Here is a 10,323-nt window from a genome sequence, read left to right as displayed (position 1 = left end):
GTTTGGTTTTCTGTGGCTTGATTGGTTTCTTAATTCAATTTGTTTGGGCAGGCAGAAAATATTCTGTTGGTTTACCCAGAAGTTTGTGATCCCCTCCCAGGCTAGTTCAGTGGGAGGGAGATCTGCTTTGAGTATCACAAAAGAGGGAGGTGGCTGTTTCCTCTAGTTTGGAGTTGCTGTGACAAGGCTGGGTTCTGGGTAAAGTTGAGGCCTTTCAGCAAACAGTAGCTTTTCCCTGTGGGGCTAGCTTCTGGGACATTCACAGAGCCCAGCCTGGAGCAATGCTCAGGGTTTATGCTTACTGAGTTTCAATTGATTGTCAGTGCTGCTGTAGGGAGGGTCAGCCGCTGGCTCTGTTTACTCAGTGAAGAAAGCTACTCTTTAGTGGGTGTAGCTTTCTCTGCCTCTTTGTGGTGACTTTCCCATGGGTGGAGTTGAGAATGGCAGATCAGGGTAGGTACTTGTGACTCGATAAAAGACTCTTTTGTTTTCATCAAAGAACTGAGTTGGATCTAGCTGCTTAGCCAGGCCTTTGTCTACATCAAAGATGGATATCTCCGGTGTTGGAAGGTGGGTTGGCCTTCCCTCCTCTGCTCCCTTTGAGAAGGAGTGAAGATGTCAGTTTTGAACTCACGCTGGAGTGTTGGTTCCTGGGTAGCCTCTGGTCTGCTATCTGCAGGATGATGATATCTGCTACTTGTCAGTTCTTGCTGGTGTTGAGTAAAATCTGCTCGCCCGCTGCATCTGACACATTTGTCCCAGACTCTCTGGGTTGTAGTTATGGCAGCTATGGATGCCACCACAGCCGGCACAGCAACCTCAGCCATGGCTGCTGGAAAATGCTCAGATCTGTCTCCTTACCTGGATTTTCCCTCTCTGCCCAAACTCTCTGTACTGTGATGGCACACTTGGTGTGCCTAGGACTGTTCACTGGAACACTAGAACTGCTTTCTATGTGAGAGCTTGTTTAGCCACCAGATTCTCCTCCGCCATCTTCTCGAAATTTCTGAAGGTGTTTAAATATTACTGGAATTGTTTTGGAATAAATAATGTTCACCTTTACTATCTTGAGAAAGAAATATTGGTTTCTCAGCACTATAGGTAAGAACTTGAGTGAAAGAAACAAAAGGAAAAATGAGGAACAACTCAACACATTCATTCAAAAGAACCAAAACAACCCAAGAAATCACAAATTAACTCAGTACTCAAGAACCTGCAGGAAATGCAAAGATTTTTTTAAAAATAGCTATGATAAGCTTATGAAAATCCTGACTACATGGGAGTCTACTATTGTGAGGATAGTGGTTAAAGCTCAGACTGGCCAGAAAGATCTGTACTTAATGCAGGCACTTATTATTCTAAATTCCAGGAAGAATAACATGAAGTAGACTGAGCCCACGATCATACACAAGTAGGAAGCAAGATTCTATCTGAAAGTTAATCAGGACAATTTAGGGCTGGAGGCATGCCAAAGTGGTAAGAACATCCATTTAGGAGACACAAGACACTCAATTCAAATTCCAATATTATGGGTATTAAAGAAAAAAAGCTATGACTTTGTATAATAGGAATAATTGCAAGATTTGAATATTTGAGTGGAGAAAAATCCATGAGAGAGATAGAGTTTACCCATATTGCAATACTTTCTACATAAGTGATAATATTATGAGGTACTCCAGACATAACAGAGTTACCTTGCAAATGAGCATGGATGTGCATTTGGGTGAAGGTAATACTCTATTTACACAGGTGTAAATTAAATACTTTTTGGGGGTAGATTTTAGTTCTTGTACTAAGAGCCTGGGTGATATCTCTGAGTCTTTTCTCTCAAGGCTATCACTCTACTACTTTGAGCCACAGTTCCAATTCTGATTTTCTGTTGGTTGTTTGGAGATAAGAGGCTCATGGACTTTCCTGACCAGGATGGTTTCAAACCATGATTGTCAGATCTCAGCCTCCTGAGTAACCAGGATTCCAGGCCTGAGTCGTCCATGTTTTTAGTAATTTAGTAAATTGTACAGTTACAGAAGTTATAATTTATCATTATAACCTTTATAATATATGTGTATATTTATAACAATGCATACATATAGAAATATTTTAACATATTTTTGTATCTATAGTAGATTTATGAAATCATCCTTCATAATAAAATAACATGGAAACAAGTTTAATGAGGAGCAAAGCAAAGGGAATTGTCATGTTTCTTGTTGTTGAATGAAATATGAATTGTGAGAATCGGTTTGAGAAAACCATTTAACAAAATGCATAATGACTATTAATTCCAATCCCTTTAGTTGCCCATATTGTGCATCCTCACACATGAGTGTCAAAGTCAAACCACACTTTTTTGTCTTCGTATTTAAATCACATGTTATAATTTAGGGGATAGGTGAAGTAATCAAATAAAGATTAAAATAATAGTTAAGTGTGGCTATGGGTTAGAGCTGAAAATTATTTTAAATATGATAATAGCTAATTAAATTCCATATCTCTTAGTTTTACTCTATTGTCATATACCTCATTCCCACATTAGAAAAGTACATAGAAGGTTCTCACTAAATTATGTGTAAAATTATGAAAAAAATGTATTAAAAGAATATGGGCACATCTGAGCTGCGAAAGTGGCTTAGTGGTAGAGCTCTTGCCTCACATGCATGAGGCCCTGGGTTTGATACCTCAGCACCACATAAGCAAAAAGAAGAAAGCCAGAAATGACGCTGTGGTAGATTGCTACCCTTGAGCAGAAAAGCTGAGGGACAGCGCCAGAGGGGCCCAGAGTTCAGGCCCCTAGACCGGACAGAGAAAAACAACAACAACAAAAGAATATGGGCACAGTGTGGTTTTAGCAGATTGAGACCTGTAGGGGGTAGTGTGTTTTTGAGGACCTGAAAAACATTGTGATGGAGATGAAGGAAAGGATGTGCTAATTCTGGCAAATAGCTAGAGGATTGCTCCCAGAAAAATAGTGATGAATTCTTCTAAAACGTTAGAGTAAAATCACTCTCAGAATCATGTTCACTACTGTACTATTCACCGTAGAGAATTTATGGAAACAGCCCAGACGCACTTTAGCAGAGGGATGGTTGGAGAAAGTGTTGCACATATACACAATTGGATTGCACCCATCCATTGTAAAGACTGTTACAACATTTGCAAAGAAATGGATAGATCTAAAATTATGTTAAGTAAACGAAGTCACAGCCAGACACAAAAAGGTCGCATATTTAGAAGTCAGAATTTTATGCAAGTTAAACAACAGTATTAATCAAAGCATGCTATTTGTAGAGGAGTACATAACAGGTGTAATTTCTTATAAAATTGAACTTTTAATCCAACAAAATGAATACCAGGAGACTACCACTTGGAAAATGTGAAGGGAAGTCAAAGGGAAGAAATAAAGAGACTTACGGAAGTAGAGAGTGAAGCCATAATATTCAATGCAGATAGTATGAAACTAGAAAAAACGAAAGTGGGTTGAGGTTTGGAAGGATGTGAGAAAGTTGTGTAAAGATCCATTGTACTTATAAACTGATTCGTTGAATGGAAATCCCTTTGTACAACTATTTAATAAAAATATAATTAAAAACAATGGAGACATCTGATCATAAACCATGAGTCAATATGATAATTTTCTTCTCAGAAATTTTCTTTTCAGGTATTTTCCTCATAATGTCAAAAAATTGAACAACGCAATGTATATCAATACATCACTTTGCATATCCTAAATAGACAATATAAAAATCACAGTAAAAATATTAGAATATATCACATGATAAAATAACAGGTAGAAAGTATCAAACTCTGATTATTTTTCCAAGTACTTTACCTTTGGTACCTAATTTAATCCTCGCAATAATCCCATAAAGTGGAACTACTTCTATTTTTAATTCTAAGATGATGATATTTAAGTCTTCAGAGTTGGAATTACTAGTACAACATTGTACACATGGTAAGTGTTAGCCTTCGTTCCATTCCCATCATATGAACTAACCTCATTCTATTTTATAACTAAATACCAGCACTCAGTCTACTAATTCTAGGAAAATTCCCAAAATTATTGTGCACACTGTAATAATATTTCACTTTATCTTTGTTAGAAAATAGGTAACTAAGTTGTACACCAGTGGCTCACACCTATAATGCTAGCTACTCAGGAGGCTGAGATCTGAGGACTGTGGTTCAAAGCCAGCTCGGGCAGGACAGACTGTGAGTCTCTTGTCTCTAATAAACCACTAATAAACTGGAAGTGGCACTGTGGTCCAAGTGGTAGAGCGCTCGCCTTGAGTGGAAGAGCACAGGGACAGCACCCAAGCCCAGAGTTAAAGCCTCATGACCAACAACAACAAAAAAAGAAAATAAGAAGTAACTGTAATACGAAAACTCCAAGTTCATAATCAATTTATACCTCCCTGGTGAAAGAAACTGCTAAACTATAACATTCTTGATTTCTAGCTCAAAATAGTAGAAATCATATTTTATCCCTTCACTCAACACTGCACTGCCTGGGGACCCCATCTCTGGTTAACACAGTCTTACTGAAAGAATGACCTGCCCAATTTCTGATGGAAATAGATTGCAGGTCTTTTGGAGCAATTGTTTCCACATTGTAGTTCACCTAAATTGTTTACCATTAGAAGTATTTTGATTGCTTTTTATACCCAACATTTTGAGAGAAATATACTACTTTAAAATGTTATTAAAGAAAAACTGATATAAAAATCACATTTGACCCCAGATACATATTTTACCTTTCATATACCCAAAAATGCAGTCTTATCTATCATTAATGTTAGGAACGAGAGGTTAAAAATCATATACACCAAGACCTAATTTTGAATCAAAGACTCTCCAACTTGTGAATAAAATTGGTTTAAAAAGAAATCAATACTACTGCATTTTTAAGTCCCTATGAAAAGGATAATGATTCCCTATGATAATGATAATGATAAACTATTAACACTTAAAAATAACTCATTTTCTTGGAAGTAGGACAAAAAACACAAGGTTAACCCTAATCATTTTAAAAAACCTTTGTTTATACTAAAAGTTCTCTCGTAACTATAAAGATTCTAAAACTAACTGAAGTAGAGAAGAAATAATTTAACTGCATCATCTACATTCAATGGACTATTAATTCAAAACAAAATTATACTAATAATTAGCTTACCCAATTCACTAACATTCTTTTATTCTGTTCCATTTACTTTCATAAAAACTGGGTTTCCATAAAATGAAGCATAAAAAAGCATATGAACCCACTTACATTTTCAGATCTTAACAATATTTATTTCAGAAATTTTAGCTCTACAGTCAATGACATGAAAAAATACTAAAATATTCAAAGGATTTTCAGAAATTGCAAGACTTGCTCTGGGATGTTATGTATATTGGAACAGATATTCAAAAAGCCTTATTTGTTAAAGTTGCCATAGTTACTCCCACAAAAGAGCCATTAGTAAAGATACCTGTGCATGTACAAAACACCTTCAAATGCATCCACAATCTGGACATGACACTTGCTTTTTGTTTGTTCGTTTTTGAAAGGAATATCTAACAAGCATATCCACAATACTTATTTTCAATGAATAAGATGGGATAGTCAAACATAATATGGGTTGGATTATCTCTTAGTGAGAATAAATATAATCTTGCAAAGAAAGTGATTTTCAACAGAAATCCGGAAAGAGTTTATCCAACTTGTGCTTCACAGGAATCACCAGAGAATAATACCTGTTTGGTCAAGTCGGTCCAAATCACTCCATGAGTGTATCTTAAAAGTATAACCAATTTAAGAGGTCAAATACGTATTTTGTACTGACAATCATCTTATAGCAATAACTTACTAACTAATTATGTCTGTATCTTCTTATCTAACATACAATACAATCTGAAAGCGGTCTCTTTTTCTAACTTAATATTGTAAATGCTTTGATTATGATGTTATTATTAGACAAATAATATGTACAAAGGGTGGTTCCACTGAAATGACATGACAGAACACTGATAAATAAAAACATTGCAACACACTTAGCTTTTTCAGCCTCACCCTGTCCACATTGGCAAGCAACATTGCAACAGCACACGCACACATATACACATACATACATGTTCGCACATGTACACACACATATACATGCATGCTAAATTCAGGGTTTTTTGTACAAAAAAGTCCAAATAAAATATTAGTGATTAGCACAAATGATAATATGCCTTATTACAAAATAATACATAAACCATTACCACACATGTTACATTTTACCTGCCTCTCCACATGTGACCACTTAATTTATTTTTAATTAATTAATTACCTTATTAATTAATTTATTTGTTTGGTGCTAATACTAGGGCTTGAACTCAGGGCCTGGCTTTGTCCCAGAATTTATTTTTTTGTTTCAGTTATCTCAAGGCTAGCATTTTACTGCTTGTACAACAGCTCCATTTCTAGCTTTTGCTGGTTACTTTCAAATCAAAATCTAATGGACTTTTTTTTCTTGGTCTGCTTTCAAACCACAATGCTCAGATTTCACCTTTCTGATTAACTACTACTAAAGACCTAAGCAATCAGTGTGGCTTCTACTTTTTCCTCTATAGTTATCTAATGTAAATACTTAGATGGTAATTTTAAAATGAGAGTATAGAAGCAAGATGTACAGTGATGATACTGTCTTGTCAGAAATTCATGTTAGTAATGTAAATTTATTCTTAAAACCATACACAAAAAATACCATGATATAGTGTAAGAGAACTCACTATTGAACATTTGAGTCTTAAGAGCTTTCTAATAGATCCATTATTTATTGGTACCTAACATTAGAAAAATGTATGAGGCATTGGTAAAATAGAAGTGTTTTGCATGACTACATACATTCCTTCTTTTTATAAGACACTTGCTTTCATCTAACAAGTAGGACTGTCTATTGTCTTCATGTGATTTTGATGATTGAAAGTGCTTAGTGAGAAGGTGAAAATGTATTAGTAGTCCTTCACTATCAATTCTCATTTTCTTCTTGGAGAATATAATGATCAAATCAATAGTTCAGAATCAGCAAGCAATACTTCAGAATCATGCTTCCAGTTCAAGTGGATCACCAGTAAGAAATCCTCAATACCAATTTCCAGAAAGTTTTGTCACAGATACAATCTCCCTGCCTTCTCTAGCTGCTTTACTTTCTTATTCCTTCATTGTACAAGAAAAGTATGATCCAACTGATTTCAGTCAGATCTGTTACTAGAATTATCCATGATTTATTTTATTGTCTGTAATTTGGTAAAGTTATGTCTCTTTACATAGGCTACTAAAAATGTATTTACTAATTTCAAGTAAATACATAAATTCTATTTCCATCTCTTTTAAAAATAAAATTTTGTCTGTTCTACAAATTGATCAGAGGCATGGATTTTGTGGCTAGCTAGGTCATTACACATCTGTCTCTTTCTTTCTCTCTACCTTTCATGGTTCTCATAATATGACTGCTCCATAATTATCCTCATTTATTTTGCTTTTATATTTTTGGTTGCATCATTTCACTTTTTGCTCTGCCATTTCCCAAATCATTTATATAGAAGGCATTATTTCCTATTTTCTCATGCCTAGAATAAGCTCCACATGAAGACATCACTGGTCCTCATTTTCAGTGTGTATGTTTGAATACGGAGGAACATCTTTCCTCTGCTCTCCATCAATTCCCTACTCTCCAGTTAGAATAATTTCGAATAGTAAAATTGGAAAAAGAGAAAATTAATCATGTGAATAAACAGTTGCAGAAAATTCACCAGATATTTCTTCCCAGTTCAACCAATGTGAACTATTAGGGAAATACATGGACACCTCATTCCCATTGGCACTCAAAGCCTCTGGTTAGGCAATTCTTAGGAATATGGGGAACAAGATGAAAAAGTAAGGAATGGTATCAATTGCAGGAAAAAAAAATTGGAGAAGGATCCAAGCAATTTTCTTCATTGGGCTGCCGAAAATATTCAGCTTATTACAGTGCGGAGACTTCTTTCCCAATAGACCACTCATGTGAATAGTAGGGATGATGATGAGTATACCCCTCTTCGAGAAGCCTACAGTGGACACTTAGACATTGTCAGTGAGTTGGTGTCTCAAGCGGCACATGCAATAGCTGTATATGACTGCACACTCCTGCACAGTGCATATACGTGGAATAATACCAGAGTGGCTTCTTTCTTACTTCATCATGATACAGATACCAATGCCCAAACTAATGGACTCTTTTTTTAAAATTTTTTTTTGGTCTGGTCGTGGGGCCTGAACCCTGGGCCTGGACGCTGTCCCTCAGCATTTCAGCTCAAGGCTAGCGCTCTACCACTTGAGCCACAGCATCACTTCCGGCTTTTTTTCTGCTTATGCGGTGCTGAGGAAACGAACCTAGGTCCTCTTGCATGCAAGGCAAGCGTCTACCACTGAACCACCTTCCCAGCCCAAATATTTTTGTTTGTTTGATTTTTGTTGTGGTGGTGTTATTTTTTTGGTCGTACATGGGGCTTGAGCTTTGGGCTTGGGTGCTGTTTCTGTGCTCTTCAGCTCAAGGGGAGCACTCTACCACTTGAGCCACAGTTCCACTTCCCCAAACTAAAGGACTTTTGACAGCCTTACATCTTGCTTTCGAGAATTGAGATAGTAAAGATATGCTGGATAGCCTTCTGTTGAACCATTATATAAAACCAGGCCTGAAGAACAATATAGAAGAAACTGTATTTGATATTGCCAAAAGGATAATTATGTATCACTACCTCTATGAAGTTGTGAAAGGCTGTACAAATTGTTCACCGAAGTCCTAATGGTCGGGTTAATGTTCTTAAATTTCAAAAATGCAAGTCCATCTTTTGTGTCCCTACAAAACATTTTCACAATCCAAATAAGAGCAATATCTTTTTTTTTGGTCAATCATGGGGCTTGAGCTCTGTGCCTGGGAGCTATCCCTGTGCTCTTCAGCTCAAGGTGAGCGCTGTACCACTCGAGACACAGCTCCACTTCCAGTTTTCTAGTGGTTTATTTGAGATAAGAGTACCACAGACTTTCCTTCCCAGGCTGGCTTTGAACCATGATCCTCAGATCTCAGTCACCTGTGTAGCTAGGATTATAGGCATGAGCCACCAGTGCCCGGCAGCACCAATATTTTACTGTAAAAATTCATGGATTCCGTGGAATTCTTCCAAGTGAATTTCCTGCCTTGGATGTAAAAATGTATTCAATAGTTTTTGTATACATGTATAATAATTTCTTCAGAGTTTGTGATTTTTTAATCAGAAATAATTTTAATTTACCTGTTGAAATGAGTAGTATAGAAACTAAAATATTTCTGATGATTGTCTGAAAAAGTATATTTTAAAATATTCTATATTCTATGTTTGCATAATGTTCATAATTTATTTTCTCCTAGATATACTTTGAATTCTACATTATTATATAATATATAGGTTCATTAATGTGTCCTTTCTGATTGCATCCCATATAGAACAGTTTGATTCCTTTTTTTCTAGGTCTTAATATTATTTTTCTTTGGGATAAAATGTCAGTGTTGTCTAATTTGATAAGTTTTGTAAAGTTTATGCTATGTAAACGCCTTTCTGAGGTGAAGATTTAATACACTGATGTCAAACTAAATTTAATAATATGAATTACGTGTATTGTTACACTTGTAGTTTTGTAATCAACTTTTTAATAACTGTTTTTCATTTCTTGCATCTGAAGAATGAAAAATATGGAATACTTCTCAAATTTTCATATTATCCTTGTGCAAGTGCCATGTTAATCTCTGTATTGTAATTTGAGTATACGTGCTGCTGAAGCATGTAATATCCTCTAAATTTAAGTAGTTAATGATGCAATCTTTATACAGGCTTATATCTATGGGTGCCTACTTGTAAGAAGGAAACCTTATTGTTCCTAACAATGCTATCGATCTTATTTCCCTTAAATTCTGTGAATAGTGGAAAAAATTATATTGATCAGTCGATTGCTCACATTTGCAAAATTTTTTTGTCAATGACTATATTAAGTCTTTTTATTTGGTATTTGATCGTACTCTTAATTATTTATAGATAGGTCCAAAGGTGATGGCTTTTTCAAGTACTTATTTATCCAACTGAATTAGCTTTGTGGACCTAATGGATTCAAAGTAAACATTGCTTAAGAGCTACTTCTAAACTTCTTCAGCTGACAATTTCCCAAATGAGGTGTTACTGGAACAAATGTCTACCTGAGCCTTTACCCTTCTTCCATGTGGGAACAGACCAACTAGAATATCTTACCCTGACAGCAAAGATTTTCTTACTAGAACAAAACTAATCTTG

At 35.6% G+C, this 10,323-nt stretch overlaps 1 pseudogene; it reads right to left on the bottom strand.

Annotated features, from left to right (window-relative positions):
- Positions 1-9,725: 9,725 nt before the first annotated feature.
- LOC122101082 lies at positions 9,726-9,822 on the bottom strand (annotated as a pseudogene).
- Positions 9,823-10,323: the final 501 nt, after the last annotated feature.

The sequence above is a fragment of the Dipodomys spectabilis genome, unplaced genomic scaffold (genome assembly GCF_019054845.1).
Source record: "Dipodomys spectabilis isolate Male_0828 unplaced genomic scaffold, ASM1905484v1 ptg000623l, whole genome shotgun sequence".
Taxonomy (NCBI): domain Eukaryota; kingdom Metazoa; phylum Chordata; class Mammalia; order Rodentia; family Heteromyidae; genus Dipodomys; species Dipodomys spectabilis.
Note: the sequence above shows the minus strand (reverse complement) of the source record. Positions and strands in the feature narration are given on the sequence as shown.